We start from the raw sequence: 8,175 nt of genomic DNA, 5'->3' as shown, positions 1-8,175 counted from the left end.
CACGACCAGAATGCCAGAGGCTGAGTCTGCCTGAATTTTCTGGAGTACCCGACTGATGAGGCAGAAGGGAGGGAAAGCATAGAAAAAGAAATTTCCCCAATCCAGCGTGAAGGCATCTACCGCTGCTGCCTCTGGGTCTGGTTCCCAAGCCACATACATGGGTAGTTGGTGATTTAACCTAGACGCAAACAAATCTATATCTGGCGTACCATATTGCTTAACAATTTTAGCAAATAATTTTGGGTCCAACATCCATTCGATGTTGTCGTTGAATTTTCGTGACCTGGTGTCCGCCACTAAATTTAGCTTGCCTGGTAAATAGGCAGCTGATAGCCAAATATGTCTCTCGACACACCATTGCCAGATTATAGCAGTTAATTTGTCGCATGATACTGATTTAATGCCACCCATGTGCTGGATATAAGATACTGCCGTAGTGTTGTCGATCATAATCCTAACATGCACGTGCCGCATATCAGATGCATATGCTTTTAGCCCATAAAAGGCGGCGAGCATTTCCAAAAAGTTAATGCCCAGTGATTGTAGTAGCGATGCCTCTGAGTTAGTCCATCTGCCACCTGTGCTGTCTATAGAGTTAGTAGCTCCCCAGCCTAAAGCACTGGCATCCGTTGCAATGGTTATGTTAGGATTGGTTACGGCGATAGGACTGTGACTGTGCCAAATATTATCAACCCACCACTGAAGTTCTGATTTGGCTTCAGCGGGTAAATCCATTTTGCGATCATAATGCCCCCTATTAAGGCGTAATGCATGAGTCCTTGCTCTTTGTAGATTTTGATAATGCAAGGGCCCATGTTGGGCAGCCGGGAATGCTGCTACTATAGAGCCAATAACTCTGGCTACATGCCGTATTCTAGGTTGCGGTGTAGCAATTAAATGGCTACAAGCTTCAATGAGTGAAACTGTTTTGTCTCTGGGCAGAGTGACAGTCATGTGAATCGTGTCAATAGTGAAGCCTAGGTAATCCATGTTAGTAGTAGGCTCCAATATTGATTTATCTGGGTGAAGGATAAAACCAAAAGTTTCAAGGAGTTGTTTAGTGGCTAACACTCCTGCGACAGCTTCTTACCGTGTTCTTCCTCATATGTGAAAATCGTCCATATACGCCACAACTAAATGTTTTAGTTCTCTCAATTTCTTCATGGCCACTTTAAGAATTTTCGTAAATAGTCTGGGAGCTGTCGTTAAACCATTGGGCAAAGCTCGGTACTGCCATAGCTGGCCCCTCCAGATAAATTTCAGATATTTAAAGTAATCTTTATGAATGGGTACCAAATAGTAAGCATCTTTGATATCTATGCTTGCCATGTAGTATCCCTTGGAGATCAGTTGTCTGGCAGTGACAAATGTCTCCATTTTGAAATGTTGATACTCAACAGACTGATTAAGTGACGTCAGATCAATAATAATGCGACGTCCACCATCTTTTTTGGTTTTGAGAAAAATATTTGATACAAATTCTTGCGGCTCGTGTGTGGTCATTTCTATGATGCCTTTAGCCACGAGCCGATCAAGTTCAGCTTGTCCTTCTACCTTCTCAACTGCCGAGGGAAGGAACACCCTTTGGGGCATGTGCTGAACTGGCGGTTCTACGCCTGGTTTGAACTCAATTTTGTATCCACTAATACTGTTGAGTATAAACTTATTGTTAGTAAAGGAGCACCAAACATGCTTGAAGAACCTCAAACGTCCCCCTGTTAATACTACACCCTTTGTCTGTGTATGTTGACAGGAACCAGACCCACCTACCTCCATGTTTACTTGTGGGGTCGTTTTCGGTGGGTCTGGCCCAAGGTTGTCCGTGTTGGTGCTGCGGTGGGGCGGCGCATCTTCCCACGGCTCCGCCCTGGGCCCCGCTCTAAAAATGAGCTCTGGGGATAGTGGGAGGCGGTCACCAGGCTTTCACCAGCTCGGTATCTGCTGGTGGCTGCCGAGGCGTGCAGCCAACTGGGTGTCTTCACCCTGCTCGGTCCTGGCCCTGCCCTCATGAGGCCTACTGGTTTTGCCGCCTCTTCCAACTCCTTCAGCCTTTTGGCCAGATCCGCACCAAATAGCAGCGCCTGTCGTTCGGGCGCTGGAGCTTTACAGAGGCCGGCATATGTTGGGTTGAGGGCAGGCCTGATGTTGTCCCGCCGTAGGCTATTTAGCTCATAGGTGGTGCTGCACATCAGTGCGAGGGCATCCTGCTGGGGTATGGTCAGGTCTTCATCCCCAACGGACCGAGCAAAGGCGGTGACGGCTGCTGAGTGGAGCTTCAGGACTCGCTGCATTTTGACTTCCTGAGCCCTGATTTGCTGCCCCAGCTGGTTCCAGATCTGCCCATTGACCATTTTGACCCTCAGCGCCTCGCAATTTTCTGGCGCTGTGTAATTGTCAAGGGCCTGCTGGACAGCCTTGTCCTGCAGCGAGTTGTTGGACAGCCTGTTTATGGTGGCCGCCATTCTGGGTGGCAACACCATCCCAGTTGTTGGGGGCGCTGCATATCGGCCCACTACACCCAGTAGCTCTTCTTCTGGCACGCCCGGCATGCTGATGGTATCCTCCGCCTGCCCTTGGGATAGGCCAGCCCAGTCCTGGCCTCCCTTACTGCCCTCGAACATAGAGGGTACAGAAGGGTGTGGAGAGGAGGAGGCCAAAGCCCGTCCTCCTGGGAGATGCCGCATCTCCTCGTTGATCATTCGCTCTAGGAGCTGCCTCATGCAGCTGATCCGAGCATCTCCCCTTTTCGGTGGTGGAGAGTGTTCCCGTTCCTCCGATTCATCGGAGGACACCGGCCGGTCGGTCTTATGTGTCGCCTTCCTCCCTGTGCGGGGCGTTGAAATCTGCAGCACTGGGGGCGGCTCGGTGACGGGTGAGCGGGAGCGTTGAAAAGGCTCCTCCGCTGCGAGAGGCTGCCGTCCCGCTATGGACCCGTCCTCGGGTGGAGTTGGGCAGGCAGTCCTCCTGGCTGGTCGCTTGCGAGAGGCCATGATTCTCACTGGAGCGACTCTGTAACAAAAAAGGCACTTACCTGAGGTCTTGTCTTTATGCTGCAGCTGGAGAGCCTGGCTCCAGCTGCTGCCGCTGTTGCACTGCTGACGTAATGCCGCGCCTGCGCGCTGGGTGGGTTCTTCACGTAGTCACTCACGTGACTCCGAAGTAAAATCACATTATTAGCTCAGGACTTGCACTTAGACAAGGCCATGTTAAGAGACCGGTTTTCATTCCTTGAAGGAAGGGCAGTAACATACCGAAACAAAAGGGGGTCAATGCAGGATTGATCCATCATCCAGCTTGGTGAGGGGAAGGGTGGTGGTGCAGGGCAGGAGGTCCAGAACCAAGGGTCAAAGCAGAGTAACATGACAATCAAAAATTACAGGTGCTGCAAATCTGAAATAAAATAAAGAAGATGCTGCAAACACTCGGTGGATCAGTCTGCATCTGTGGAAGGAGGAGTCTGAAGAAGGGTCTCAACCCGAAACGTCACCGGCCAACATATTCCTGCTACACTAGTCCCACCTGCTTGCGTTTGGTCCATATCCCTCCAAACATGTCCTATCCATGTACCTGTCCAAATGTTTCTTAAACATTGCGATAGACCCTTTCAACTTCAAGCCAAAGCACCCAAGCCACCATTTGCAGTAAGTAGTGCCTTTCAACTTCAAGCCAAAGCACCCAAGCCACCATTTGCAGTAAGTAGTGCCTTTTAACTTCAAGCCAAAGCACCCAAGCCACCATTTGGATGCTTTGGCTTGAAGTTAAAATCCACTACTTACTGCAAATGGTGGCTCGGTGCTTTGGCTTGAAGTTGAAAGGCACTACTAACTGCAAATGGTGGCTTGGGTGTTTTGGCTTGTTGCTTTTTATTAGTATGACTATGGCAAATCAAATTCCTCGTATTTTGCAAAACATGTTTCCCTAATAAAGTATGATTATGATTACAGTTATGATTATGGTGATCAGGTTTTTGAACAGTCCCTTCCAAGTGTTAGGGTATTGTCCGATTCACCTCTTGCCCATTGTGGATATTGGACTTTGTCTATGGAACTGATGTGCTACAATGCTGAGAACTATCTTCTGTACTCTGTATCTTTCCCTTTGCTCTACCTATTGCACCTGAGTTTGAACTGAATGTATCTATCTATGTATGGTATATCTGATCTACTTGGATAGCATGCACAACAAACCTTTTCCTTGTACCTCAGTACATATGATAATAATCAACCTAAACCTAAACCTTGTATAATTTAAATTCAACAATATTACAGATTCTGCTTGATTTGTTGATTGCTCACATCCTTTGGTTTGACATGTTTAGTGTTGTTGTCTACAATTTCCATACTAACTATTTTAAAATTAATCATGCTGTATGTGCACTGCATAGTTTGCCATCTAACATGTTGTGCTTTCCATTTTATTTTGCACTATATTTCATCTGCTATTAATCTATCCGCATACTTGTTTAGCACAATTCATTTTGCAACCCCAGAGCTTGCTATTTCTTTGCAATCTCATCCCTCTGCATTTTTGGTATCAGCCAAAGATCTAATTACAATCAGCTTCTGTGCCTTGGTCATTTATCTAAAGGTGAAAATGGTACCGTTCCAACAACAATCCCACGACGTTCCGGTCTTTGCTTCCGAACCTGTCACGCAGAATATATATTTTGTAGCCGGGAGCAAGCCATCAGCAAAGGGGAAGAACAAACAGATCGTTTTGCATTTAATACAGGCCATTGATCAGCCAACAAGGTTGCTGCTGGAGTACGTGGGAAAAACGGAAGGAAGCAAATAGTCGGGAGTGGGATGGCAGAAGTGGGTAGGGATTGCATGGAACAGATTCACCAGAGGGGAAAATGATGGGTTATTTTCTTCCTTGCAAAGCTCTTAAGAGCAGGTGATTAGAGAGTATAACAGATCATCTGTGAAACGGTACAGAGAAGAAGAAGAACAGAAAAATGAACAAGGAATGACAGCGTTCCTTGTTAATCATCACACCAGAGGGACCATTCACTGGAGACACAAGGAATTTGCTGTGTCAGTTTATCTCCCTCTACTTACAACTGACAAGTGCAATGTTATTTATCATATCAGCTACGATCAGCCCCTCTGTCCCTTCAATCCCTATTCCTCTACAAACTTATTTTTCTCTGTCTCTTGGCATGTAGTATTTCCTTCCTATCTCTGCCCATCCCTGTTTCAAGTTCAAGTTCGCGTTTATTGTCACATGCACTAATTAAGGTACAGTGGCATTTCAGTTACGATATAGCCATACTAAGTGAAAAACAACAATACACACAGACACATAAAATTTAACATAAACATCCACCACAGGGGAATCAACATTCCTCACTGTGATGGAAGGCAATAACATTCAGTCATCTTCCTCCTTTGACGGAGATGCGAGAAGGAGAAAAATCGCATCTCAGTCGAGGTAAGTGACTGGATCACCCCCTCACATAAAACATACCAAGAAACATTGAAACATACATTTACGACATACTTAAAATAATAAAAACAGAGAAAGAACGAGACAGACTGTTGGCGAGGCGGCCATTCCGGCTCTTTCTGAGACACCGAGTCAGTACAGAAGCAAAGCCCTTTGGCCCACTCCCCTGCCAAGAATCCTATTTTTGTTTTCATTCTTCCCACATTCACAAATGTTAGGGGTGTGCATGCAGGAAGGAACTGCAGATGCTGGTTTAAACCAAAGATGGACACAAAGAGCTGGAGTAACGGGCAGCATCTCTGGAGAGAAGGAATTGAGTGATGTTTCGGGTCGAGCCAAAAGATGCTGTCTGCCATCTGAGTTACTCCAGCATTTTATGTCCATCTTCCCAAATGTTAATTTGTCTGACCAATAAAGTGACCTTTAAGGATATTGTGCATCAGGATATTGAGCTAATTAGAACATAATTATGATGTTTTTTAATGATGGATCTGTGATTTTCATAATGGTTCTATGACTTTCAAAATGTCTATGATTTTTTTTTTAATAGATGGATCTATGTCTTTGTTCAATGGGCAGAAGGAAAAGCAAAGGTTCTGGAAACAGGAATCTTGGGACATAATCAGGATGAAGTGTTAGGGTTAATAAACAGTGTTGATAGAGGTGAAACCTTTCACTGTACCTCGGTACATAGAAACATCGAAAATAGGTGCAGGAGTAGGCCATTTGGCTGCTCAAGCCAGCAACGCCATTCAATGTGATCATGGCTGATCATCCAGAATCAATACCCCGTTCCTACTTTCACCCCATATCCCTTGATTCCGTTAGCTCTAAGAGCTCTATCCAATTCTCTCTTGAAAACATCCAGTGAATTGGCCTCCGCTGCCTTCTGTGGCAGAGAATTCCACAGATTCACAACTCTGTGGGTGAAAAGGCTTTTCCTCATCTCAGTCCTAAATGGCCGACCCCTTATTCTTAAACTGACCCCTAGTTCTGGACTCCCCCAACATCGGGAACATTTTTCCTGCATCTAGCCTGTCCAATCCTTTAAGAATTTTATATGTTTCTATAAGATTCCCGCTCATCCTTCTAAATTCTAGTGAATACAAGCACAGTCGCTCCATTCTTTTATGACACTATACATGTGACACTACGTGACACTAATCTAACCAGACTGAAAGTGAATGTCATTGGCCTGAAATATAAAAAAAATTCTCTTATTTTCCTTCTGCCTGACTTGCTGAGACTTCAGCTTTTTTCCGTTTTTTTTGCTGATTTCTAATTTTGTTTAGTTTGGAGATACAGCACAGAAACAGGTCCTTCGGCCCACTGAGTCTGCGCCGACAAGTGATCCGTGCACATTAGCACTATCAACCACACACGAGGGACAATTTACCTTTATACCAAGGCAATTAAGGGCCTGTCCCACTTGCATGCGATTGCGTGCGTTTGGTGCGGCCAAACGGAAGCGGAGTTCACGTGAAGTTCGCACTAAGTACACGCTAAGTACGCGCTATCTACACACTAAGTTCGCGCGTGACGTCATTTGCGTTATGCTTACCAATCAGCTGGGCAGGAGGCGGGCCAACTGAATTTGGGCGTCGCCCAGCATCGGGCGATGACGTCATCATGCAACGCCACGCGCTAGGCGTACTCCGTCAAGACGCTGCGTACGCCGGCAAGACGCTGCGTACAACCGTAATGCGCCTGCACCCGTAGTCAGGATGGAACCCAGGTCTCTGGAGCTGTAAGGCAGCAAATCTAATGCTGCGCCACCATGCCGACCCTAACACGAAGATAGAACACCTTGCAAAAACTCTCAAAAGCTGACACCACAAAAATGCTGCATCATTATTGTACTAATGTGCCGACCGTGCCTTTGCTGTGTCGGCACCCAAATTATGGAACGATCTGCCTCTCCACATTAAACAGGCCTCTTCTCTGTCTGTTTTTAAATCACTTCTTAAAACCCATCTCTTCTCCGTGGCCTTTGATACCCAGTAAGATGTCGACTTTATTTATTTACTTGATTTAATTTCTTATTTTTTGATTGCTTTTATTCCGTGGCTATTATTTTTACTCATGTTTTATGTCTTTTAATTTATTGTTGTATTTCATATGTAATTTGTGCGCCTCATGTGAGCTGTTATGGTGCCTGTTTATGATGTCTTGTTTATTCTTCTGTACAGCACTTTGGTCAACATTGGCTGTTTTAAAGTGCTTAACAAATAAAGTTGGATTAGATTGGATTGGATAATTTTTTAGACTTCTTCTGTCTCAAACATGATTCACATTCATTTATTTGCTGGCCGGATAATTCTTCCTAGAATAAGAAATCAAGTTTACTTCAGTTCTCTGACTTGTAACTCTTTGGCCCAGGGAGTTCCACTGCAAGCTGCTGCTTTCTAATTGAGTCTTCATTTGAAAAAGCAAGCGATCTATCACCAAGCCTCTATGGGCCAGATTTTGTGGGTAAGTTCTTATTCCTTGCTAAGAACATATCATGGGATAAACCATTGCTTCCACTGCCTTGCAGAAGGTGGTAGTATTAATGTGCAGGGAGGAACTGCAGATGCTGGTTTAAACCGAAGACAGGCACAAATGGCTGGAGTAACTCAGCGGGACAGGCAGCATCTCTGGAGAGAAGGAATGGGTGAGACCCTTCTTCAAACTCTCGACCCGAAACATCACCTATTCCTTTTCTGCAGAGATGCTGCCTGACCTGCT

This window comes from Leucoraja erinacea, chromosome 3 (assembly GCF_028641065.1).
Source record: "Leucoraja erinacea ecotype New England chromosome 3, Leri_hhj_1, whole genome shotgun sequence".
In the NCBI taxonomy this organism is placed as follows: Eukaryota; Metazoa; Chordata; class Chondrichthyes; order Rajiformes; family Rajidae; genus Leucoraja; species Leucoraja erinaceus.
This window is presented reverse-complemented; position numbering follows the sequence as displayed.